At 38.4% G+C, this 27,695-nt stretch overlaps 1 protein-coding gene across 5 annotated transcripts in view; it reads left to right on the top strand.

Annotated features, from left to right (window-relative positions):
- RERE (arginine-glutamic acid dipeptide repeats) overlaps window positions 1-27,695 on the top strand; it is a 429,285-nt gene that overhangs the window by 59,894 nt on the left and 341,696 nt on the right. The window lies entirely within an intron of this gene.

Raw genomic sequence — 27,695 nt, 5'->3', positions numbered from 1 at the left:
CCAGGAAGCATAATCCTGATCGTAAAGATCAAAGGAATCTCCTCAGAGATGACATTTAAAATGGGCCTTTGAAAGTAAGAGGATGTTGAAAAATAGAAAAGAAAGGGAATGTGCTTGAGGTGGTGGAAAAGTGTGCATGTCAAGACATGGCTTTTGGAGCCTGGAGAGGATAGGGCTGAAGCCAGAAGTTAAATCCTTAAAATTAGGTTGCTAAGGAGTTGAGACTTTTAGTCAATGCATCAGTATAAGTTTTTAATCAGGGCAGTAATTTCGTCAGTCTTTTTGCAGTATTTTAGCCAGGTGATCAACAGGGCTGAACCAGGCTAAGGAGAGTATGGTATAGAAAGGGACAGATAAGAAAACATTTGGGAGTAGAAATGAAAATACTTTATAATAGCTGGACATGCCTTAATAATACTGGACAAATGAATAGATGGGGAGATGTAACCAGGGAAGTAACTAAAATAGCCCGGGTGAAGTGGCAGGCATGAGTAGCATACACCTCAGAGTCCTTGATATTCACTGGCCTAAACTTGACTGGAGATAGAATAAACTGCATCAATAGTAGCTGTTACTGTCAAAGAAAAATTCAGTTGTTCAAATACGTGGTGTCTATTATTTGGGTCTAGATAATTTTAAAGTTTTCCATGTGAGATTATGGGTGCTTGTCTCCATGATGCTGCAATTCCTGCTTGTCTTCAACTAGATATCAAGAGTCTTTTACTATGGGGACCATATGTTTTCTTTCTTTGGTCTCTTACTACAAAACACAGTATAGAACTGTGCATTTAGCTTACTGAATATTTGTTAACTAACACCTCTACGTGTATGTTTCCTTATTGCCTCATTAAAATCTGAAGGTGATCTCTTCCTGCACAAATAGATATTATGAGCTATTTGATCAGTTCTGTAATCCGTATTCTGTTTAATGGTTAGATGGCACACCTGATATTATAATTTTCTCCATCAGAGTTACTTGATTCAGAATTTACCCACCAGTTATATTGCTACGTACAGGAATTTTAAGCAAAGCATTTAAGAAAACAGCTACCATGACTTACTATAGTGTTTGTGAAGAGTTATATTATCAGAGGAATTATATCTGGATAAACTTCTGTTACAAACAAATGTAAAAGTGAATTGTCTCTGTAGTTAGTCTGTTCTCATGTTATGAGAGGTATTATATAAAACCCCTGTCTTGCCACATACGTAACTCAGGTAACATATTTTCCACAGCAGGGCTTTCTTCAGTGCTGAAGCAGGACATAGAAATCTTAGCTTTTTGTTAAAATGGACTTCAGCATTTCCCCAGTACTCTCCAGTACTCATTTGTTAAAATGTACTTCCGCAGCGACTCTGGGGCAGCCTTACTGATCTTTGGGTGCAGCCTGAGTAGCAGTTTAATTTTGTAAAGTCTTTGGGCTTTAAGCTAAAGAGAATCACCTCTCAAATATATGTCTGTTCCCACTTGGAGAGCTTATCCTTTCAGAGCCTCAGTATTAAGAGCACTTTCTAGGGCTCTGTTTTCATTCATTCAACCAATATCAATTGAAAACCTACTGTGTCTCACACATAGTTTTAAGAGCTGAGGAAGCAGCATCGAATAAAACAAACCCAGCCTTCCCTTTATTCATGGATAAACATACCTGTGGAAGAAAAACAAACAATAAATAAAGAAGTACAGATCGTTGATGGTGGCAAGTGCTATGGTGAAAAATAAAGGAGGGAAGGGAAAGGAGGCCCAGGACTTGGCTGAGTGGCGGTGGTGGGTTTAGAGAGTGATTGTGGAAGGTGACATTTGAGCAAAGAAGGGAGTCATGAAGATGTCTGAGGGAAGATCATTCATGGAATGAATAGCTCAAAGAAGACCTTTTTGAGTTTCATTTTATTGGTTGTGTTTTCTTGATTAGACTATGGATGTATATATGAAGAAACTTTATAGGAAATGAAGTGTACCTCAGTTAGAATAAAAACAGTTAAAGAAAAATGATAACATAGAAATATTAGATACTTGAATTCTTTTCTTGATTTTGGGCTAATATTAAAAATACGTGTGGAGTGTGTGAGCATGTGTCTCCCTGGCTGTGTGTAGAAATGAAGGGTTTTACCAGGGCAGCCCTAGTAATTACATTGTGGAATGTTCTATAGAGGAAGTTGTACTTGGTTATTTGAGTTCAGTAGTCAGCCTGTGTTTATTATGCTTTTGCTGTTAGATTAGTACCATGCTGAGTATTGGAGAAGGTAGAAAAGTACAGGACATTATGTTCTAGTCAGATTGGCCAGACTGCCATCTGTGTAGATACAGTAACACAAATCAGCTTGGTTGAATGGGAGTTGTACTGGACTAGCAATTCTAAATATCCTTCCATAATAGCAGAATAACTTTACATACCTGTATTTTTTTCACACAGCAGTAGTACAACTCCTTTCAGGTTCTGGGACCCGATTCCAATGTGTGTATGTGCGGGAGGAGGTCTTCCCATGTACAACACCAAGCAGTTCTTGAACACCAGGAGGGTGTCAGAGCACTCAGTTCTGATGCTGTCTGTATGGGTACAGCACCAGATTCCCCAAGGTTCCGTCCTACAAGACTGCCCTCTCACCCCAACTCCAGATGCCGGTCACAAGCCCCAGGCAGTTACCTGGGCTTCTGAGCAGTCAGCTACAGATTGGGGGTTCCAACAATCTTCCTCTTAGGTTCAATTAATTTGATAGAGTGGCTCACAAAACTCAGGAAAACATTTAGTTTTATCAGTTTAATAAAAGATACTGTACAGGAAACAACAACCAGATGAAGAGATACATAAGGCAAGTCACCAAATAAAGGAATTTCTATCCATGTGGAGCTTGGGGCCTGGCTTGGCAGCATGTAGAAACTTTCTGGTTCCCCAAGCATAGAAGCTCTCTACTACAGAGAAGCAGAATGTGAGAGAGCAGTATGCTCTTCTCATGGGTTTTTGTGAGGGCTTTATTGCATAGTTATGATTGACTTAATCACTGGCCATTGGCTGACTCAGCCTCCAGCCCTAGCCCTTGGGGAGGTCAAAAGTTTCTCATCAACATGACAAGACACCCATTTCACCTTAAAGGGTTTGAAGTGGTTTCAGAAACTGTGGTTGAAGACCAAATATATCTGGGAAATATGTATTTGGTTATCTGAATTACCAAATATGTATTTCTTATAACTCATTATATCAAAATACTAGTTCAGTTCTGCAGTTGTTGCTCCTTATAGTCTGGGGGAAATTCCTGGAGTCAGCAAGGGAGAAGTTCCCTTTTGCAGTAGGTGTCAGAGAAGGCCTAGTTTTGATTTCAAATGGGTTCATAGTGCTTGAGAAGGCTGCATTGCATAATGATTCTAGAACTGTGGTTGGGTAAACAAGTTCCTGAGAGTGAATATGGTGTATTGATTTTCTACTGTGAAAGTATGGTGTGCTCTGTAATGTCATACTGTAATATTTGATTTTCATTATTGAGTACAAATAAACTGGATCGTTTGATACACATACTACATTGGATTTAGTTAACAGTCTTTTTCCTTATACAATATAATACAAATTTTAACATCAGCTGACTGAATTAGTTTTTTCCCCTGAGGAACAGACTTTATATTTTACTTATGCTAGTTGTTGAGCATGGAACAAAGCCATTTTCTCCTACATCCAAGTATGTATGGGTGATGTTTTATTGCATCTACACTGATCAACATGTTAGGTATAATGTCAAAACTAAAATCTTTTCCTTTTAAGCTGTTATTCACTTCATAAAGTGTTTTTCCTTTCATTTGACATTAACTAACTGGACTGATATTTATTGAGTGCTTTTTTTGTTGTAGACATCTCTTTGGGATTCACTGATGAGGAAACTTTTCTTGCCTTCATAGAGGTAAAGGTATGGGAGATGAGATAGATAGTTAATTAAAATATTGTGTGGTGTGTGTTCTATATGGGTATACCTAGTAGGGATACCTGACTTGTAGCAAGAGATATGTAAGTTAAGGCCTGAAGAATAAAGAAATCAACCAACTGAAAAGACTGTTCTGGGGGGAGGAAACCCATGTGCAGTGGCCCAGAGGCAAAACAAAACATCAGAAAGCAAGCAAGCAAAACAGGTATCTTCATGCCTGGAACCTAAAGTTCCTAATGTCTGGAGCGTAGATTTTGAGGAGGGAGGTTGCGGGAACTTCCTAATTACTAATTTTGGATCCCATCCTCCAGATGCTTCAGAAATGCCTGAGAGGTTTTAAGCAGTGAATTGATAGGATTGGATTTGCCATTTACAAACACCACGTTGCAGTTGAAGGAAAAATAAAAGGGTACGTCTGTGGTAGGAGACCTATGGCTGTGATGGCAGTACTTATAAGAAATGTGAGTCAGAACTGGGGCATTAAGAGTGGGAATGGAGAGACGTGGATGGATTCAAGAAATACTTAGCAGATGGAACCTACAGGGCTTGATGATGACAGGAAGAGTCAAGGATGCTCCTAGGTTTTTGACTTAGGACAGAATGGTGATGATGGTGATAAGTGCTTATGCCAGCGTGACATTTTGCCTCTCACCTCCAAGTTTGCCCTGCACTGCCTGCTCTGTGGAAGTGAATGTGGACCCTTTAAATTCTTTTCCCTTGGCCAGCTAGCTGGCAGGATGTTGGAAGACTGAAGAAGGGAAAAGTTCTACTTGCTGGTTCCCCTGTGCTTGCCTGGCAGGCTCCTGCAGCTCTCAGTGGCCAGCAGCTTTCTCCCACCCACTCTCTGCCTCAGGCAGATCTGTAGTAGAGTGCCTTCAGCAAGACACTTTCCCACAGACAACTTTCTTTGTCATTGTAGAGGACAGATTTCTGGCAGGTTCCAGAGGGCAGACTTCTACAAGTTCCACTGGATGTGAGCCCTCTCCAACAAGGTCTGGATCACAGTTCCAGCATTGGGGGAACTCTTCCATGGGTGCTCTGTCTCAGCCCAGTGGTTAGAGGTGATGATATATTATGCTGTACAATACTGTACTTACTATTATATTTTATATCATCTATTCTTTTTTCCTTTAGAGTTCTTTATACTTCTTACTAGTCAATTCCTTATGGCTCAACCCTCAGTTGTAGTTAATAGTTCTTTATTTTAAAAACTTTCTGTGTTCAAATTACTGTGTGGTTTCTTCTCATTGGACTCAGGCTGATACAGTGCCCTGACATGAGCCCAGAGAAAGAATATATTTGGAAGAGGGATAGACAGTAAATTTGGTTTGAGACATGCTATATTTTGTGTATAGGATGCTGACGTTGAGATATATCCAAGAGCTTGTAACACGTGTGTTTGGAATGAGCTCTGGACTGAAGAATTGGGTTGGAAATTGCCTAGGAGGGGTATGAGGAAAGAGGTGGTAGTAGGGTACAGGAGAGTCCTGGGGCCTGTTTAGATGCAGAGAAGCCTATGAAGGAGACTGAGGATAATTGGCCACAGAAGCAGGAGAATAAGGCACCACTGAAGGAGGGGTAAGTTATTAGTGTTAAATGCTACTGAAGGTCAAGTAACAAAGGAGTGGAAATTGTCCACGAATAGCAACACTAGCAAAAATGTACGCAGTCTTAAACATACTTATATGCTTGTATGTTTGTTTGGAAAACACCACTAGAAATTCCACCCAGTTAAGTTTACCAAGTATCTGGGTCCTTATTCGCAAAGCAGTTAAAAGTTTGGGTTCTGTAGCTGAACTGCTTGAGTGAGAATGCCAGTTCCACTTACTAGCTGTGTAGTCTTAGATGGTAAGCCCTCTGTGCCCTACTCCTTCATGAGTGGAGAAGGGGAATAATACACTCTTCACAGGGTGAAGTGATAGATTGGAGTGATAGGTGGTCCATCATACATTGTTCCTAGGGTTGCAGTGAGGGTGAAATGGGCTAATGTGTAGGAAGTGCCAACCACGGTATCTGGCATGCAAGCCCTTAGTGAATGTGATTGTGGTGGTGTTGGAGTGCTGGCCATTGTGGGTGACAGGGACAGAGAGATGACCAGGGTAGCAGGTTCCACCCTGAGGGCGTGGGGAGTAGGAAGAGGCTTACTAATATGTTACAGTGAGTGGTAGGTGTTAGGTACAGGCCTGAGTAAAGTGCCTGAGGGATTCTGATGAGTCCTGGAGGAGGTAAAGGCTGAGTTGGATCTTGGTGGGGTACAGTTTTGGAGAGAGGGGAGGGAGGGCCTTCTGAATAGAGGGATGAGCAGAGGTAGCAGCCAGGAACAGGAGTGTTTGAACATGCAGTCTCACAGTGGGGTCTCTGATGGCCCCTGAAGCTGGGCTGGGCCGTGACAGAGGTGTACATAAATTTTACACACCCCCAGAAAAGGTGTTTATTCCACACCCCTGTGTTCTCTAGCGTACTTCACTCTTATCTCTAGATTTATTGCTTAACTGTTATTTCTGCTGAATTGTTGCTAGTTAGCAACAGTCTAAAACTATTTAAAACTTTTTTTGGAGCCAACATTACCCTTAGGCTTTCATTGAACCTGAGCTTTGAGTGTTAAGTTGTGTTCTAGAAGGGAAGTTGAAGTACAACTAGTGCCACTTCATGGGGTGTTACTTTCAGGATTGAATAATTTTGCGTGATTCCTGGACATTGGTGAAGCTCAGAACTGTTTGCAGTTCACATGAGTTCTCTTCAACTTGGAATTCTTTTTGAAAAGTTCAGCAACTGAAGAAAGGACATGCCTCAAAATTATATGACTGTTTTTCAAGAACTTACATTTTTGGGGATTTAGGAAATAGAAGAATGATTAACTTCTGATGCTTTGGGAGAAAAAAAGCAGTAAGTCAGCCTTAAAACTCTCCGTGATTTCTTCTTTGATCGGACCGTTCTTCCTTTCCATTTTCTCTATCTGGCAGACTCCTACTCCACCTTGAATATACAGGTCAAATGTCAGTTTTCTATGAAGTCCTTCTCTGAAGATCATGAAGATTTGGTCCTACGAAAGTACAGTCTAAAATAAGTCTGTTGAAGTACTGATACACTTTCACTGACAACTCTTAAGTCAAAAAACAAAAACAAGCCAACATTCATTTTATTTGTTATCTGAAGACCCTGGTGGAGGATGCGTCTTGACTGGAATGGCATACTCGGATCCAGAAATTCTCTTGAAAGTTCTGCTTCTGAATCATTAGAAGTAGGGTGGATATTCTGTGAAGAAAGATCAGAAGACTAATCAATAGGGCTTTTTCATTTTATTTTTCCAGAAAGAATTAAATCATTCTTTATTGGCTAGGTCCTTTGGGAATTGTACAGAAAGGAAGCTAAGAAGGAAATTGTCAAACTGTGACCCTCTGAAGGTTTTCCTTTTTCCCTTGTTTCTCTTAGATGTAACAGACACCTATAGGGAACTTTGTTTTTGGTGACAACAGTGGTGACAACAGTGCTTATGTAAAAGATTGTTGAGAGATCAAAGGGAATAAGAGTCTTGGGGCAGTTTTCCTTTGCTTGACTGTACCTTGTGTAAAGTAACAGAAGTTGAAGTGTGATTCTTGTGTTTGCCTCTTCTGCTTGTTTGGGTTACAAACCAAGGACAAGAGCCATTTCTAGATCATTTTATTTTTGGGTTTTTTGGGTTGTTTTGAAGATTGATAAAATGTTTCATATTGGTGATTTATTAAAAAGTAAAAACCATGATGCTTTAAGAACAAGTGTAAATTCAGTAGTTTAAATATAGAAGAATTACAGGAATTATATGGTGAACATCCTGTACCTACCACTTAGATTCTGCAGTTATATTTTACTGCATTTGCTATATGACATAAATTTACCATATTTACTATTCTATATAATCATATGTCTATATTCTGTCCATCCCTATATTTGTGTCTTAGGTATCATTGCAGTGTTTTATATTATAGCAAAAGGCTTCAAACAATATAGGAAAATAGTTAAGTAAGTATGGTACCCTATACAGTGGGATTCTATGTAGTAGTTAAAAAGAATGGGAAACTTTGTGTGCATTGACTTGGAACAATTTCTAAGATAAATGAGGTAAATTAAAAAAGTCAAAGAAGGATATATCAAGTATACTACTATTTATTTGTATAAGAAAAAGTTAACATGCTGTAAAGCATGGAATATCTCCAGAAAGCTTAAAACAAAAGCTGGTAAGAGTGGGTGTGTGTATGGCAGCCTCCTACAGTTATATATGTGTGTGTATATAAGCATATACATGTTATAAATTCTAAAAACTTTCGCCTGCTTATATTAACTGCTACGAATTTTATGTGCCTCCCTGAAATTTTCAGGATATCAAGGTGTCAAACCTATAGTCCTTAGATTTTAGTTGTTAAAAACAAAAATTGCAGCCAGACAGCTAAGGTTTGAATTCTGCTCTGCTGTTTACGTGTGGTATAAATTTTGCTGTCAATAAAACAAAGGTAATAATTCTTACAGAGTTATTAGAAGTTTAACTTAGATCATCTATGTAAAGTGCCTAATATAAGCACAGTGGCTGGCACACAATGTTTGACTATCAATAAATACTAGGTTTTATTACCAAGAAGCATACAGTTTTGTGGGAGAGGCAAAGAATAAGTAATTTAAATATTTTATATGGGTGTTTCTGTGGGGATGTAGTAAGTAAAAGGGAAATAAGAGCTGTATAAAAAGAAAGGACTTTTGAAAAGTTAGAAGGGTGAGTGAGAGCTAAGTTAAGGAAGGCCATTGCAGTTGTGAGGAGTCATTTCTTAAATAAAAGTAAGAAACTGTGGGGGTGAGTTTGAAAACACTAATAGTTCATAATGGCTTGAACCAATCCAGGTTGTGAGAGGGGAATGGCAGGGGATGGTGATGATAGCTAACATTTATTGAACACTTAAAGTACTGCTCCAAGTGGTTTTTATGTTTTAATTTGTTAAATCCCTGTGGTAACATGATATTGGTACTATAATTATCCTCATTTTACTGACAAGGAGACTAAGGCAGGGAGGTACCCGTCTCAGGTCATACAAAGTAGTTAAGTCCATGTTGGTGTGTACCCACTGCCCTGTCTGGTGAGACTAGTAGGTAGGATAGGGGAGACCCTGAGCAGTGTCTGGATTCACTTCTGTGAACTTTGGGAAATTTAGAGGATTTTAAGCAATAAAGTGAAACTCAGAATTACACCCTCGGACGAATAGTAATGACTTGAGGGAGATGATGAGAGAGTCTCGCTCCCCTTGTCCTTCCTTTCTCCTTCCACCCCATATCCTTTATGTTCTGAAGAAATTGTACAATTAATTGTAGTATTTTGAGAAAAGTGGATGTGCTCTTTAACCTGATTTTTGTAATGAGTATGGAGACATTTTCAGGACTCCTGCAACCTATCAAAATGAAGACAAAAACCAACATAGCACAATCCTGTGACTATTTTGGATTAAGCTCCTGTATTATCAATTGTTACAAATTACTCCAAAGCAGCAGCTGAAAACAACATGCAGCATTTATTATTTTGTACACTTCTTTGGGCCAGCAATTTAGGAATGGCTTACTGGGATCGTTCTGGCTTGTGATCTCTTCTGAGGGTGCAGTCAACAGAAGATTTGACTGGAGCTGGAGGGTCCAGTTTCCAGATAGCTTGCACATAAATTTCTGAAGACTGAATAAGGACTAACTTGAGAGTTAAAAACTCTTGGAGGTCCAGACTTATGGAGACCTGTAGGTAGATTTTACCTTCAGGAGACCCACCATGTTCTCACATGAAGATCAGAGGGAAAATCTGGCTGGTAAGTTTCTGCTGGATTTTGGTAGAAGCCTTAGTGCCTTGCCACTTGGAACCTCTTTATAGTGCTGCTTGAATATCCTCATGACATTGCAGCTGGCTGTCCAGAGGAAGGGATCCAAGAAAGAAGCAGCAACTATGTCTTTTATGACCTATCTTTGGAGGAGGACATTGTCATCGTTCTTCAGTATTGTATTGATTACTCAGATCAGCCCCGTTCAGTTGTGGGATGGCACCATACGAGGGTTTGGATACCGAGAGGAAGAGATCGATGGGCACCATTTTGGAGACTGGCTATCATAGTGCCTATGAAAACATTACTGAATAGAATAATAGAATTCAGAAGTGGAAGGAGCCCTGGCTCAGTGATTTCAAAGTGTGGCCCTAGACCATCAACATCACTTGGAAGCTTCTTAAAAAGTATAAAATCTGACCTGCTGAATACAGACTAAAGAGTGATACCCAACAATTAAAAAAAAGCAGACTTTGTGTTTTGAACAGTTTCACATTTATAGAAAAGTTGAGCTGATAGTACAGAGTTCCTATATACCCAACACACACACACACACACACACACACACACACACACACACACACACACACACACACACAGTTTCTCCTATTATTAATGTCTTCCATTAGTGTGGTATATTTGTTACTAATTAATGAAGCATTATCGATAACATTATTAACTGAAGTCCATAGTTACATTAAGATATACTCTTAGTGTTCTCTACAGGTCTGTGGGTTTTGACAAGTGCCTAATGTCATGTATCCACTATTATCATGCAGAATAGTTTCACCACCCTAAAACTCCCCTGTGCTTCACCTATTAATCTCTCTCCCTTGGACTTCTGACAACCAATCGTCTTTTTATGCTCTGTAGTTGTGCCTTTTCCAGAATGCCCTATAGTTGGAATCATACAGTATGTATAGCCTTTTCAAACTTTTGGCTTCTTTTACTTAACAGTATACATTTAAGGTTCCTCCATGGTGAGTGTGTGTGTGTGTGTGTGTGTGTTGATGGCTCATTTCTTTTTATTGCTTAATAACATTCCATTGTATGTGTGTACCACCGCTTGCTTATCCATTCGCCAGTTGAAGGACATCTTAGTTGCTTCCTGTTTTTGGTGGTTATGAACGAAGCTGCTATAAATATCTGTGCAGATATTTGTGTGAACATAAATTTTCAAGTCAACTGAGTAAATACCTAGGAGTGCAATTGTGGGGTTGTATGGTAAGAAACAGCCATTCTGTGTTTAATGTTTGCTGTATGTGCAGGTGCCAGAATCTCCAGCTTCCTACTTTGTTTATTTCTCTGTTGTTTTCCCATTTCCCTAAGAATTCCTTCTTAAATAGAGTCTATCTTGCAGCTCTTAGGTGTAATCCACTGTTATTTATACTGGAGCTCTGTTGATGTGGCGGTAAGGCATTGGTGAGGGGAAACATTCTATAATCTTACACTAAATCTCAGTGTTTTTAGTGGGCTTAAATCTCTGGGTGTGACCTTCAGAAGTTCCTTAGCCTTTTTTCTCCCTGCCTCTTAGGTAAGATAGGAAGGCAAGAGGGGACTGGAGTTGACTGATTACCTTTTCCCAGGATAGATAAGGCTTTGGCAAAGTAGCTTCCCTTGGACGACAGGCCTATGTTACAGAGAATGCTCTGAGCAGTTTGCAAATGGTTACTCTTCCCTTCCCCTGCCCAGAACATAAGGGAATTTTCCCTCTAATTTTCATGTGGGAAAATGGTGGGTCACCTGAAGGTAAAATCTACATACAGTTCTCCCTAAGTCTGGACCTTCAGGAGTTTTTAACTCTCAGGTTAGTCCTTATTCAGTCTTTAGAAATTTATCAAAAATCACCATTTAAGTGTTCCTACCAGTTACTGACTCCTATAGTTTTGCTTCGAAGTAAGCTGACCGTGGCTGCGATTCTCAGTATTTTCCTGTCTCTGCAGACTTTCGGATGGCTGGTAGGCCCTGTGGCCTCAGTTCTCTGACGGATCTAAGAAAAGTCATTAATTTCATTTTTTTTTTCTTCTGCTTTTTCTTCCTGTGAAGATGGCAGTGAGTAATGACTTCCAAGCTGTTTTGGGAGTCAGGGATCAAACTAGAAGTTGGTGCCCAGCAATCTTAGTTCACACAAACTCTTTAGTTTCTAATGAATGCTAATGATTGAGAACTACTGACTTAGCCCAATTACCTCGTTTCACAGATGAGGACAATGAAGTCCAAAGAGGAAAAATAACTTCTAAGATTTACAGAGTCCACATCTACCCTAGAATCTGGGTCTCTTGATCAGATAGATCATCTTCATACCATTTTTTGTATTTGCATACAGTTACCTTCAAAAGGATTGGTTTTATTTCATATTGTAGATTGTGGAAAATATCTTTATTTTGTGAGTTCACTGATTTAAATCCTTGATATTTCAGAGTCATTCTGGGATCTGGTTATAATCATACTCATTATTGTAACTATTGCAAAGCTTGCTTGAAATGTTCTTGTTGATATAAATATCAACCTACCTCAGAAGTGAGCTCCAAATGTAGCATGGCTGTGAGTTAAATACTATGTATAAATTTCTGTTTTCCCCATTTATTTCTTATAGAAATTTTTTAAAGTACCTAAAAGAAAACCTTAGATCTCTTCATTCAGTCTTTTGTAAAGCCTAGCATGAACCATTATATGGGATTCATCAGCTACATCTGTCATTTCTTCCTTCCCATGTGATCCCCATCATTTCATTAAAATATTTTTAATATAGAGTGGACAGCAGCTGTAATTCCCTTATCTCTCTCCAAACCAGTATTCCTCCTGTGCTTGCACATATAAAATGCTTCTGAATCTCTGGAGGAGGCTTGGAATCTTTGTTCTAGAGCAGGAATTGGAAAGAAAAAGGAATTTTTCTGTGAAGGGTCAGATAGTAAGTATTTTAGTCTTTATGGGCCATGTGGTCTCTGTTGCAGCTATTCAACTCTGCCCTTGTGGTAAGAAAGTAGCCTACCCTAGGCAGTATGTAAATGAATGAACGGATGTTCCAGTCTATGTTCCAGTAAAACTTTATTTACAAAAACAGGCTGAAAGCACTTGGCCTTTGGGCCCTAGTTTGCTAGCCCCTGTTGTAGAGCCTATAGAGAAACCCTATTTTCACTTTTATGTGCTTAAGGATACTATTTTTATTTACTGGATTGGAGCTCTAAGATCACTTTTATTAATTAGATTGCTTTCAAAAGTAACAGTAGACATTCACAATTGCATCCAAAAAAATAAAATACCTAGGAATAAACCTAACCAAAGAAGTGAAAGACTTATACTCTGAAAACTACAAGTCACTCTTAAGAGAAATTAAAGGGGACACTAACAGATGGAAACTCATCCCATGCTCGTGGCTAGGAAGAATTAATATCGTTAAAATGGCCATCCTGCCCAAAGCAATATACAGATTTGATGCAATCCCTATGAAACTACCAGCAACATTCTTCAATGAACTGGAACAAATAATTCAAAAATTCATATGGAAACACCAAAGACCCCGAATAGCCAAAGCAATCCTGAGAAAGAAGAATAAAGTAGGGGGGATCTCACTCCCCAACTTCAAGCTCTACTATAAAGCCATAGTAATCAAGACAATTTGGTACTGGCACAAGAGCAGAGCCACAGACCAATGGAACAGACTAGAGAATCCAGACATTAACCCAGACATATATGGTCAATTAATATTTGATAAAGGAGCCATGGACATACAATGGCGAAATGACAGTCTCTTCAACAGGTGGTGCTGGCAAAACTGGACAGCTACATGTAAGAGAATGAAACTGGATTATTGTCTAACCCCATATACAAAAGTAAACTCAAAATGGATCAAAGACCTGAATGTAAGCCATGAAACCATTAAACTCTTGGAAGAAAACATAGGCAAAAACCTCTTAGACATAAACATGAGTGACCTCTTCTTGAACATATCTCCCCGGGCAAGGAAAACAACAGCAAAAATGAGTAAGTGGGACTATATTAAGCTGAAAAGCTTCTGTACAGCAAAATACACCATCAATAGAACAAGAAGGATCCCTACAGTATGGGAGAATATATTTGAAAATGACACATCCGATAAAGGCTTGACGTCCAGAATATATAAAGAGCTCACACGCCTCAACAAACAAAAAACAAATAACCCAATTAAAAAATGGGCAGAGGAACTGAACAGACAGTTCTCCAAAAAAGAAATACAGATGGCCAACAGACACATGAAAAGATGCTCCACATCGCTAATTATCAGAGAAATGCAAATTAAAACTACAATGAGGTATCACCTCACACCAGTAAGGATGGCTGCCATCCAAAAGACAAACAACAACAAATGTTGGCGAGGCTGTGGAGAAAGGGGAACCCTCCTACACTGCTGGTGGGAATGTAAGTTAGTTCAACCATTGTGGAAAGCAGTATGGAGGTACATCAAAATGCTCAAAACAGACTTACCATTTGACCCAGGAATTCCACTCCTAGGAATTTACCCTAAGAACGCAGCAATCAAGTTTGAGAAAGACAGATGCACCCCTATGTTTATCGCAGCACTATTTACAATAGCCAAGAATTGGAAGCAACCTAAATGTCCATCAATAGATGAATGGATAAAGAAGATGTGGTACATATACACAATGGAATACTACTCAGCCATAAGAAAAGGGCAAATCCAATCATTTGCAGCAACATGGATGGAGCTGGAGGGTATTATGCTCAGTGAAACAAGCCAAGCGGAGAAAGAGAAATACCAAATGATTTCACTTATCTGTGGAATATAAGAACAAAGGAAAAACTGAAGGAACAAAACAGCAGCAGAATCACAGAACTCAAGAATGGACTAACAGGTACCAAAGGGAAAGGGACTGGGGAGGATGGGTGGGTAGGGAGGGATAAGGGGGGGAGAAGTAGGGGGGTATTAAGATTAACATGCATGGGGGGGTAGGAGAAAAGGGAGGGCTGTACAACACAGAGAAGGCAAGTAGTGATTCTACAACATTTTGCTATGCTGATGGACAGTGACTGTAAAGGGGTTTATAGGGGAGACCTGGTATAGGGGAGAGCCTAGTAAACATAATATTCATCATGTAAGTGTAGATTAGTGATACCAAAAACAAAGCAAAAAAAAAAAAAAGGGCAGTTCCTGTGTGGTAACCTCCAACGAGTTCTACACAAGGGTATAAAGGGCATATAAAAGTGTAGGCAAAGGGTCTGTTTGTGTTTATACAGAGGATCAAAGCCTAATTGGGCTACCCCGAAAATGAACTAAGATACGATATGAAAAAGAACTTCCAACATCTGCACTCTCTGGAAGACTCATGCCAGAAGATGATCATCAAAAAACCCCAACAAAGATCCACGCACTGCTACAGCTGTAGATGCACTCATCCCACCAGTTCCTGGACTTGCCATGGGAATGAGGAAGGAGATATCTAAGCTGGCCTGTGCATACAGTAAAACAACAAATTTGACTGGATCTATACTGTTGGAACTCAACCAAGAATTTGGAGAAGTGCAAATTGTAGCGCTCCAAAGTCTTACAACTACAGACTATTTACTGTTAAAAGAACATATGGCATATGAACAGTCCCCAGGAATGGGTTGTTTTAATTTGTCTGATTTCTCTCAGACGGTTCAAGTTCAGTTGGACAATATCCACCATATCATAGATAAGTTTTCACAAATGCCTAAGGTGCCTAACTGGTTTTCTTGGTTTCACTGGAGATGGCTGGTAATTACAGATATGCTTTGGTTATGTAACTATACTCCTATTATGTTAATGTGTGTGTGCAATTTAAGTAGTAGCTTAAAACCTATATATGCTGAAGTTACTCTACAAGAAGATATGTCAAAGAAATAATCAATCTTCCCATGTTTTCTTCCGCCTGCTACTTCTATAGCTTTTCTTCTTCCTTCCTAATTACAACCCTTAAATAGAATTCGTGCCTCATATCAAATTTACCGAGTATCATAATTCTTCCAAGTGGTAAAGATACCTCAAGACAAATGCTGGGCATAGAAGCCACAGGGCATAAATATGCAAAGAAGTAAAAAGCCAACCTTTTCAAACAATAAGGCTTCCCTCTCACTTACCAACTTCACATTTCCCTGTATGGCCCCGGAAGATGACTGGTTAGCCAGAGACGGGTAAGATTCCTCAAGGGAGGAACAACCTAAGACAGGCACAGTCGCAGGGGGGCCATCAGGTGAGAAATTGGGGATCAACAGAGGTGAGGCTTAGAACCTCACCCCCCCTGTTCTGAGAGAAATCTTCTGCATACGTGGATGTTTTATTGCCCTTGTCTAGCTTGGATTAACACATAGTCTACAGGCACACACCTGATCATCTACATTTGTTCTCTTACAACACTAAACTATGTTTTCTACCTTTATCTTGTATCTACCTACCACTTCAGCATTTTATTAAAAATAATAATAATAAAGAGAGAAATGTGGTATCCACATATAAATCAAGTATAAAAACCAAATGAGTATTCATATTTGAACTGACTGTTTATAGTTCATAATGCATGAGCAAAACCGAAAGTTTCTGTGATGACTGCCCTTGTACTGTTCACTATGTAACTTATTCATTATGTAAGAATTTGTTCTCCATGTAAGAACTTGTTTGTTATGCCTCAGAAGATTGGAGACTGACGAAAATTAGGCTTGGGGTGGATTAATGATTGTGCATTGAGCATTGACCCCCCTATACAGAATTTTATTGTCGTTAACAACCATTTGATCAATAAATATGAGAGATGCCCTCACAAAAAAAAAAAAAAAAAAAAAGGACAGACTTCCAATGGTAAAATAAATAAGTAACCGGGATGTAATGTATAGCATAAGGAATATAGTCAAGATATTGTAACAGCTTGGTAGGGTGATAGCTGGAACCTAGAATTATGTATATAAATGTTCTACCACTGTGTTGTACACTTGAAACTAATGTAATGTAATACTGTGCGTCAACTACCCTTCAATAAAAAATAATTATTAAAAAAAAAAAGGTAACAGTAGATATTTTGTTGTGGAGCATTGCATCTTAGTTTTGGGTTTTTTTTTGAGACATGCTTTTTTAGTGTTGAAGAGACACGTATTTTTTTCTCTCAACAATCTTTGAACCAGGGTTGAGACCGTATAGTCTCACGTGAATCTAGATTGAAATAAGAAAGAAAATACAAACCCAGGTCACTTACTGTAACAGCTGAGGCAAGCTGTACTACCAGTTTATATGATAACACATGTCTTTTAATAAGTTCTTAAAGATAGAGAATAATATAAAAATTCAAGTTATGGTGTGTTATAGGTGCCTATAGAGTTATTAGTTTAGAGGGATGGGTTTAATTTACTTTGAGTCCTTGCTGCATGCTTAGGGAAAGTGGGTGTCCGTGTTTGTGCTCTGCAGCTAACACAGGTCTTGGTTGCCATGGCTTCTTATTAGCTCCTGAAGATCCCCTTAGGGCTCTGGTTGCCTGGTTAGAGAAAAGGCTTGAACTGTTTTTGGAGCTGAGAGGACAGATGCAAGCTAAGATGCAGCCCTGGGGAGCACTGGCTATATATATATGGGACCAAGGTTTGTATATTTGGCCAAATGTACGAACTCTGAGTTTTGCTATAAAGAACTCCTGGCCATCTAGGCTAATATATGCTAAACTCATCTTTGTTTTAGAGGTCTCTACAATTTGAGTTATTTTAAACTTAAAAAAATGCAAATTACAAAATTCTGTTTTGGGTGCTCTCCTGTCCTTTGGGAAGTACTGTTGACCTTTAATAATGGTGAGTAATTGAAATATTATAGATTTTAGTAATGACTACTACCAGTCCATTTAAAAAAGGTCAGTCTACAATATTAGAATACTGAAAACTTGCTTAATTTAGAAGGGTCTTATGATTAGTATTTAGTATTTCAGGCTAAACAGAATATCAGAAGGAGACTCTAGAGGGCAGTGTAACTCAGCATGTTCATGCTTCTGGCTTTTATGTTTCGCTTTGAAAAAATAATCCATGTGTTTCTGAAGTCTTTCCCAACTGACAGTGTCCCGTTTTGGTAGAGTGTGAGTTTTGGAAACAAGTGCTCTGGTTTGGCTTAGAAAGGTTACTTAATATATCATAATTATTGGCCCTAGGGGATAGACATGCTTGGTTTAAAACATACTGGCTTGGAAAACCTGGTACTCTCTTACTGATTCAACTAAATTGAATTGTGTTTGCTTTTCAGGGATTTGTGGAACATTAAGCAAGAAGAATTTTGTTTTCAAGTGTTTTGGGTTGTGAAGTAAATGTACCTTTTATGAGAATTCAAACAAATGGGAAGAGTTTGACTAACTCTGATACATTTTTAAACATCTCTTTCAGGTAGAAAGGTTGAAACCGGATGTTTGAATAGTGAATGTTTGTATCACTGTTGAATTTCTAAAAATTTTTCAAGTGTTTGCATTCAAAAAATGTAACGCCTATTATGCCAATCATTTTTTCCTCTAATTTTTGAATTTCCAGTATATTTTCACGGGAATCTAATCTGTGTATTTTTGAGTCATTTACCCGTAAGTCATCAAATGTGGTTTGGAAAGAACTGTTTTGAAGTCTAAGGATCTTTTGGGTCCTAAGTTTTTCTCCCTTAAAAGCAAAAAGTGGTTGTTACAAAGAACAAGCTAATGAATTTCCTAGAATTTTAGGTTTGAGATTTTAAACTACTAATTGTAAATTCAGGAAACAGTTTTTGTGACTGCATTTGCTGGTGTTATTACAGCGTACTGTGTCCAGTGGTTGAATGTGACAGACAGACATTTGGGATTTTGAGCTTTTCATTTTCATTTTGACCTATTAGAATGACCTTAAAGTGTAATTTGTTAAGGTTTGCATTTCTTTATCTAATCTAGGATAATTCAGGTTTTTCATTTCATTCATAAAGTTTAAAAAAATGAATGTATTTGTTAAAGGACTTTGAAATTCTTGGATGAAAGAAAGGCCTTATGTAAGTGGAAGTTGTGCAATTTTTTTCTTTTTTCTTTTGGGTCTAGTTTTTTATCTTCCCTATTGCTTTCACCGTCAGTTTGGATAAAAGAGTTATTTCGACCTATTTCTTTTTTGGGAAGAAACAAATAAGGAATTGTTTTTAATGATGGATAGTGAGTGTTCCCCACATTTTTTAGTAGTTCTAAAAGTGCAGTGCAGATGGAAAGCAGGTATGAGTATTTTGTATTAGCTTTTATTATTGGTATTGGGTATTAGCTTCACCTCCAGTCCCACCTGTGTATGTATGTATCTTTTTTCCATCCTGATCACAGAGAATAATATATCTGTTCATGTATAAAAAATACATTAACATCAGAGTTTTCATCTGAGACAATATGTTTTAAAAATTTGTAAGAATTGGTATGGTATATAGATAGGTAAACCAAAGGTACAGAGAGTGTTTTCTGGGACAGAAGGTTTGAAGTTGAGTGTTCATTTATACTGTGTCTAGAAATAAAAGGTAAAGTTATTAAGCAGCTATAATATGTAGAGAAAGCTGATAAATCCCTGATTTTACAAAGGATTTGAGAGACTGCTTAATTGTCAAACTTGAAATTAACAGATTTTTTAAATGTTCTTTTTTAATTCTAGTAAGTGACAGCATTACTTTGTATGATAGTATTACTCAGTTTTTTAAAATATAAATTGCCAAAGTCTCTTGGCATTTTGAATTGCAAGAAAATTTCCTTAAAATTTAAATGCCATTTAAGTTTATTCCATTCAATTTACATATTGAATACATACCATTTCATTTATTTCTCATACTTTAGAAAACTTCCTGTATGCACAATACCCAACCCCATCCTTTGGAGCAAATTTGAGTTACTTATTTTCCCCAAATTTATCCCAGTTTACCTAAACCCATTGTTTTGGTTTCCCCAGTTAACCTGTTTTTTCTCCATTTTGTTGATTTTGTTTTTGTTGTCTTTGATGGCAGTAGCTCCTTTTGTTCTAGAGAAAAGTTTTCTCAAGTTTGATTATAAAATGTCTTGAGTTGTCTGTCTAAATATCTTGTTCTGTATGGTTACATATTTTTGGGTATTATTTAAGAGAATCACATACTATGGTTGTATGGCACCGTCATCTCTGGGCCAGTTCTGGAAATGGAGATGGCAGATGATCAGTGCTAACAGGAATTCACTTCCCAGCTCCAGATTTGTCCTCCCAGAGCACACTTCCTTTCAGTAATTAAACCGCTTTTGGCCATGTTGCTCTCCGTTGCTCCTTAACATATTCTGTAAGCCTGACAACAGCTAAAACAGGGGCAGGCAGGCTTTTCCTGAAAAGGGGGTGGACAGTAAATATTTTGGTCTTTTGGAGCCATAGTCTTTGTTGTCTTAGTAGCACAAAGGCACCCAAAGACAATAGGTGAAAATGTGACTATTTCCAATAAAACTTTATTTATGGACACTGAAATTTGAATTTCATATAATTTCATGTGTTTTAGAATATTATTCTAATTTTGATTTGTTTTCCCCCCAAACCACCTACAAATATAGAAATCGTTCTTTCATTTGTGGGTCATACAGAAGCAGTCAGTGAACTGTGCTTGATCCTAGGCCCATGTTTTGCCAACCCCAGAGCTAGTAACCCAAAGAAGGAGGTAAACAGAAGTGGTTAGTTATTGACTGCTTCAATTCATGCAGATATCCAGGGTTGCTTTTGTTACTATCAAAAATATATATTACTTAATATAGTAGAAGATAATGGTGTTATTTTTAATGTAACTTTAAAGTTGGGTCTAGTCATGTAGAAGATTAAAATTGGTCTTCTTCATCACATATTTACTGTGGGGGATTGCCAAGGGCTGTGGAACAAATCTTTGATTTATACATTGTCAAAAGGCTAGAATACACAGGAACTGTATAAATTTGTTTGATATAAAGGCTTTGTTTAAGGGAAAGAACTGTCCTCAAGGCTGTTCCAGCTTGTGATTTATATTTTGGTGTACTCTCTCCCTACTTGATGATTTGTGCAATCTAACAATGGTAACTCAGAGTTGGAAAGTGGATTGTCTCTAAGTTTGATCCTTTTTTAGCCTTACAGTTTATCTAAAATACTGAAAGAGCTAAATTGTCTTTTAGGGATTGCTTTCCTTCTGCTTAAACTTAAAAATATGTAAGGATACTGTATATTTCAAAGCAGGTATTTTTTCTACTAAACGTTGTGAGCAGCTGGTTAATTTGAAGAACTGTTACTTCTGTTGATCTTCACTATGACAATCAATGTATGCAGCAGTCTAAATTAATAGCACTCAAACTCATTAGGGCTTGAAAATAGTTTAGTCAACAGTGGATCCTTTGAAGATCTTGTCAGATAGTATCCTAAAATGGATTTAAGGAAAAAAATGGTTGGCACTTGAAAATAGTTTTTGTTTCAAAGTTTACATTTCTTTTAAAGCCCTCTTGAATAACTCCTGGAGTTGCTTCTGCGTTCTATTTAGAGGGAAAAACCCTAATTTGTATGTTTTCTATTGAACCATAGCCATTTAGTCTAATTATAGATGGTCCCTGTCTTGGTGGTTTGATTTACCATATTTCAACTTTATGGTGGTGCAAAAGTGATGTGCATTCAGTAGAAATGGTGCTTTGAATTTGGAATTTTTGTCTTTTCCTGGGCTAGCGATGTACACTACGATATGCTCGTGTGGTGCTAGACAGTGTGCGGCGAGCTGCAGCTCCTAATCAGCCAAGTGGTTACAGGGGTAAACAGTTGATAGAACCTTCCTGACCCATACAGTCATCCTGTTTTCACTTTCAATGCAGTATTCAATAAATTACACGAGATATTCAACACTTTATTATAAATTAGACTTTGTGGTAGATGATTTTGCCCAACTGTAAAGCTGCTGAGAGTGTTCTGAGTGCATTTAAGGTGGCTCGGCTGAGCTCTGGAGTTCGGTAGGTTAGAGGTTGTCAGTGCATTTCTACTTCAGGTACTTTCCATTTACAGTTGATTTATTGAGATGTAGCCACATTGTAAGGAAAGTAAGTCTGGCAATATCTGTACTAATTTCTTAATTTAGTAAAAGCCCTTTCTGACACTGGGAGACAGTTGGTTTATTCATCCATATTTCTTATCTGAGGGTATATTCTGGTTATTAGGTTTTCTTCCTTTCTGCTGTCACTCTGCAGTTTTATCCTTCTCTGCCTCCTTACCCTTATTTCCTTCCCACCTTCCTTTTCTGGTGATGGTTGGTTGATTTGATGCTTGTGGGAAATTTAGGATTTGGCAGCTGTGAAACTGTGGATCAGCATCCCCTTCCAGGCAGCCTCTTTCCTCTAATAAAAGCTCTAATTGGATTGTGTTTTGGCTAGTTGTGACAGGTGGGTAAAGATCTAAAGAGGAAACATATATTGATGAATAAATTGAACTTCCCTGTTAGATAGCTTTTTATTTTGGGTGCAGAGCCTGAGTTTTAAATCCTGGTTTTGAAATTTACTAATTGCATGGCTTTATTTGAATAGTTGTTATTTAATATCTTTGTTGCTCAGTTCATTTATAAACTGGAGATAGTAATAGCTGTCTGTCCCCTCCCTACCTCCGTCCCGCAGATAAGGGAGGAGATGCGATGAGACATAGAAGATCTGAAAGGGCCAGCCAGGGGACTCAAAGCAAAACAGTGCAAGAGTCATGCTGAAAAGGCACTCCTCATATTTATTGAGCAAATGAACTCAAACATCCAAAGAATTTTGAGTAGGGGGTTCAACACATGACCAACACACAGTCATTATCTGACGTTGAGTCCAGCCTTAGGGTGTGATGCTCCTCAAGGACACCGACACCATGTGAGGGCAGTCACGAGTTGTAGGAACTGTTTTGTCTTTACTCATTTTGTTATTGATCATGCATCAGGAGTTGTAGGAGAAACAGTCAGGTCATATGCATTTGTACATTTGATTTCTATATTACTTGATTTATGTATTAATTCCATCAATCCCACAATAGTACCCATCCTGTAGGAGTATGTCATATATGTAAACTACTTAGAACAGTACTGGGCATATAGCACTCACATATATGTATTATCATCACCATCATTCACAGTTTGGATGATGTGGATAAAGTGAAGGTTCCTATGGCCAGGATCCTCACTTGAACCTGAGCTACTTGGTGGTATAACTGGCCTACTGCTAGGCTACTGCTTCCACACCTGTAGGCAGTAAGCTGCTGTTGACTGAGTCATTATGTAAAGAGCTCTGCTCAGTGCTGTGGGCAGAGGCAGAGAGGAAGGGGATTGCAAGCCTGCGGGACTGTTGGATGGAGATGCAATTCTAGGGGTCAACCTATCGCTGGAAGAACAAGCCAGAGTAATAAAACCCTTTCACCCCAAGAATATTCCATTGTCATTCCTTGGTCTCACTGAATCCATAGTGAACTTGCCTGGGGCTGAAACCTATTGACAAGACAGATGAAAAACAGCTAACTAGGTTTGAAGCAGGAAAAGGACATTATCAGAATTGAATTTCATAAAGATTGCTTTCATAGTCAATGGGAAGATGGTTGCAGGGCTAGGTAAACAAAAATAGAGGTAGGAAGACCAGTATTAGGAGTGGAATTGTGTCCTCCCCAAATTCATATGTTGAAGCCCTAACCTTATACCTCAGAATGTGACCTTACTTGGAAATAGGGTTGTTGCAGTGTGACTAGTTAAGATGACATGATTAGGGTGGACCCTAATCCAGTGTGCCTGTGTACTTATTGAAAAGGGAAATTTAGATATGAAGATACACACACATAGAAAACAGTGTGAAGAGATACAGGGAGAAGATGGCCATCAACCAGCCAAGGAGAGAGGCCTGGGATAGATACTTTCTTTACAGCCTTTCAAAGGAACCAACCCTGTGGATACCTTGATCTTGCACTTCTAGCCTCCAAAACTGTGAGATGATACATTTCTGTTGATTAAGCCACTCAGTTTATGGTACTTTGTTAGGGAAGTCCTATGAAACTGATACTACCAGCTTGGAGGTAATGAGATTCTGAACTGAGGAAGTGGTGGTGGTACTGAAGGAGATGAGATGTTTAAAATGCAGAACCAGTAATTGTTAGTAACTGGTTGTGAGAAGGTGGGAGGAATAGAGATTGTTTTGCTTGAATGGATGGTGGTGCCATTAAATATCACTGAAAATACATGAGGAGATGTGTGGAAAATGTTGACTTTGAGGTGCTTGTAGGACATTCAGGGAGGGGTCAGTACAGGCAGTTGGATAATTACATCTCCTAGGAATTTACCCAAAGAAAACAAGATCCCAGATTCAAAAAGACATATGCACCCGTATGTTTATCGCAGCACTATTTACAATAGCCAAGAAATGGAAGCAACCTCAGTGTCCATCAGTAGATGAATAGATAAAGAAGAGGTGGTACATATACACAATGGAATACTATTCAGCCATAAGAAAACAAATCCTACCATTTGCAACAACATGGATGGAGCTAGAGGGTATTATGCTCAGTGAAATAAGCCAGGCAGAGAAAGACAAGTACTAAATGATTTTACTCATTTGTGGAGTATAACAATGAAGCAAAACTGAAGAAATAAAACAACAGACTCACAGACTACGAGAAGGGACTAGGGGTTACCAAAGGGAAAGGGGTGGGGAGAGAGGGAGAAAGGAATTAAGGGACATTAAGGGGAGGTTGTGTCTAGAGATTGGGTAATTGTCATTTATGTAAGCAGGAGTTGAGAACATTGGAGGAGAAATTGCTTAGAGTGAGTATTTTGGCTGGAAAGGGAAGTTCATGTATAAAGATTACTCAGATTTTAAAGTGGCAGGCAAAAGAAGGAGCTGGCTAGAGATGAGACATCTGGATGGTGCCGAATACTGCTAAGATAGGAAGAAACAGTCAGTAGCATTTTTATTTTTATTTATTCGTTTCTTTATTAAAGTATTATTGATATACAGTCTTATGAAAGTTTCACATGAAAAAAAATGTGATTACTACATTCACCCATTTTATCAAGTCCCTTCCGCCATGCCCCATTGCAGTCACTGTCCATCAGTGTAGTAAGATACCACAGAGTCACTACTTGTCTTCTCTATGCTACACTGCCTTCCCTGTGAAGCCCCCCCATACCATGTGTACTAATCATAATACCCCTCAATCCCCTTCTCCATCCCTCCCCGCCCACCCCGTCCCACCCTGTCCCACCCCTCCTCTTGTTAACTGTGAGTCCTTTCTTGGAGTGTGTGAGTCTGCTGCTGCATTGTTCCTTTAGTTTTGCTTTGTTGTGATACTCCACAAATGAGGGAAATCATTTGGTACTTGTCTTTCTCTGCCTGGCTTACTTCACTGAGCATAATACCCTCCAGCTCCATCCATGTTGTTGCAAATGGGAGGATTTGTTTCTTTCTTATGGCTGAATAGTATTCCATTGTGTATATGTACCACCTCTTCTTTATCCATTCATCTATTGATGGACACTTAGGTTGCTTCCATTTTTTGGCTATTGTAAATAGTGTTGTGATAAACACAAGGGTGCATATGTCTTTTTGAAACTGGGCTCCTGCATTCTTGGGGTAAATTCCTAGGAGTGGAATTCCTGGGTAAAATGGTATTTCTATTTTTAGTTTTTTGAGGAACCTCCATACTGCTTTCCACAATGGTTGAACTAATTTACATTCCTACCAGCAGTGTAGGAGGGTTCCCCTTTCTCTGCATCCTCACCAGCATTTGTTGTTCTTAGTCTTTTCTATGCTGGCCATCCTTACTGGTGTGAGGTGATATCTCATTGTGGTTTTAATTTGCATTTCTCTGATAATCAGCGATGTGGAGCATCTTTTCATGTGCCTGTTGGCCATCTGAATTTCTTTGGAGAATTGTCTGTTCATATCGTCTATCCATTTTTTTATTGTGTTATTTGCCTTTTGGATGTTGAGGTGTGTGAGTTCTTTATATATTTTGGGTGTTAACCCCTTGTTGGATATGTCGTTTACAAATTTATTCTCCCATACCATAGGATGCCTTTTTGTTCTGCTGATGGTGTCCTTCACTGTACAGAAGCTTTTTAGCTTGATGTAGTCCCATTTGTTCATTTTTGCTTTTGTTTTCCCTTGCCTGAGGAGATGTGTTCAGGAAAAAGTTGTTCATGTTTATATTCAGGAGATTTTTGCCTATGTTGTCTTTTAAGAGTTTTATGGTTTCATGACTTACATTCAGGTCTTTGATCCATTTGAGTTTACTTTTCTGTATGGTGTTAGACAATAATCCAGTTTCATTCTCTTACATGTAGCTGTCCAGTTTTGCCAACACCAATTGTTGAAAAGGCTGTCATTTCCCCATTGTATGTCCATGGCTCCTTTATCGTATATTAATTGACCATATATGCTTGGGTTTATATCTGGGCTCTTTAGTCTGTTCCATTGGTCTATGGGTCTATTCTTGTGCCAGTACCAAATTGTCTTGATTACTGTGGCTTTGTAGTGGAGCTTGAAGTTGGGGAGCTTAATTCCACTAGCTTTATTCTTCCTTCTCACGATTGCTTTGGCTATTTAGGATCTTTTGTGGTTCCATATGAATTTTAGAACTGTTTCTCTAGTTTGTTGAAGAATGCTGTTGGTATTTCGATAAGGATTACATTGAATCTGTATATTGCTTTAGGCAGGATGGCCATTGTGACAATATTAATTCTTCCTATCCATGAGCATGGGATGTATTTCTATTTATTGGTATCTTCTTTTATTTCTCTCATGAGTGTCTTGTAGTTTTCAGGGTATAGGTCTTTCACTTCCTTTGTTAGATTTATTCCTAGATATTTTATTCTTTTTGATGCAATTGTGAATGGAATTGTTTTCCTGCTTTCTCTTTCTTCTAGTTCATCATTAGTGTATAAGAATGCAACAAACAGATTTCTGTGTATTAATTTTGTATCCTGCAACTTTGCTGAATTCAGATATTAGATCTAGTAGTTTTGGAGTGGATTCTTTTGGGATTTTTATGTACAATATCATTTCATCTGCAAACAGTGGCAGTTTAACTTCTTTACCAATCTGGATGCCTTTTATTTCTTTGTGTTGTCTGATTGCCGTGGCTAGGACCTCCAGAACTATGTTGAATAAAAGTGTGGAGAGTGGGCATCCTTGTCTTATTCCTGATCTAAAGGAAAAGCTTTCAGCTTCTCACTGTTAAGTGATGTTGGCTGTGGGTTTGTCATATATGGCCTTTATTATGTTGAGGTACTTGCCCTCTCTACCCATTTTGTTGAGAGTTTTTATCATGAATGAATGTTGAATTTTGTTGAATGCTTTTTCAGCATCTATGGAGATGATCACGTGATATTTGTCCTTTTTGTTGATGTGGTGTATGTTGATGGATTTTCGAATATTGTACTATCTTTGCGTCACTGGAATAAACCCTTGATCATGATGGATGATATTTTTATGTATTTTTGAATTCGGTTTGCTAATATTTTGTTGAGTATTTTTGCATCTATGTTCATCAGGGATATTGGTCTGTAGCTTTCTTTCTTTGTGGTGTCTTTGGTTTTGGTATTAGAGTGATGCTGGCCTCATAGAATGAGTTTGGAAGTATTTCCCTCCTCTTCTACTTTTTGGAAAACTTTGAGGAGGTATTAGGTTTTTCACTAAATGTTTGATAAAATTCAGCGGTGAAACCATCTGGTCTAGGAGGTTTGTTCTTTGGTAGTTTTTTGATTATCAGTTCAATTTTGTTGCTGGTAATTGGTCTGTTCAGATTTTCTGTTTCTTCCTGGGTCAGCCTTGGAAGGTTGTATTTTTCTAGAAAGTTGTCCATTTCTTCTAAGTTATCCAGTTTGTTAGCATATAATTTCTCATAGTATTTTCCAATAATTCTTCGTATTTCTGTGGTGTCCGAGTCAGTAGTGTTTTTAATCTGCATGTTAGGATGGTTTTGGTTTTGTCACAGTGCCCAGCAGCCTGTATAGAGGAGCTAATATTTTGAGTGTTTATTGTCAAGCTA

This window comes from Manis pentadactyla, chromosome 4 (assembly GCF_030020395.1).
Source record: "Manis pentadactyla isolate mManPen7 chromosome 4, mManPen7.hap1, whole genome shotgun sequence".
Lineage (NCBI taxonomy): Eukaryota > Metazoa > Chordata > Mammalia > Pholidota > Manidae > Manis > Manis pentadactyla.
This window is presented reverse-complemented; position numbering and strand designations above follow the sequence as displayed.